Genomic DNA, 251 nt, shown 5'->3' with positions numbered 1-251 from the left:
GTTAGGAACAAGGCCAGACTTGTTGCCAAAGGCTATTGTCAGGAGGAAGGAATAGATTTTGATGAAACCTTCGCTCCAGTGGCACGTCTCGAAGCCATACGCATCTTTCTCGCATATGCCGCCTTCAAAGACTTTAAGGTATATCAAATGGATGTCAAGAGCGCTTTTCTGAACGGACTTCTCGAAGAAGAGGTGTACGGTGAACAACCTCCGGGTTTCTTGAAGGACGTAGGAGCTGACAAAGTATACAA

Source organism: Ipomoea triloba, chromosome 7 (genome assembly GCF_003576645.1).
Source record: "Ipomoea triloba cultivar NCNSP0323 chromosome 7, ASM357664v1".
Classification (NCBI taxonomy): Eukaryota; Viridiplantae; Streptophyta; class Magnoliopsida; order Solanales; family Convolvulaceae; genus Ipomoea; species Ipomoea triloba.
This window is presented reverse-complemented; position numbering follows the sequence as displayed.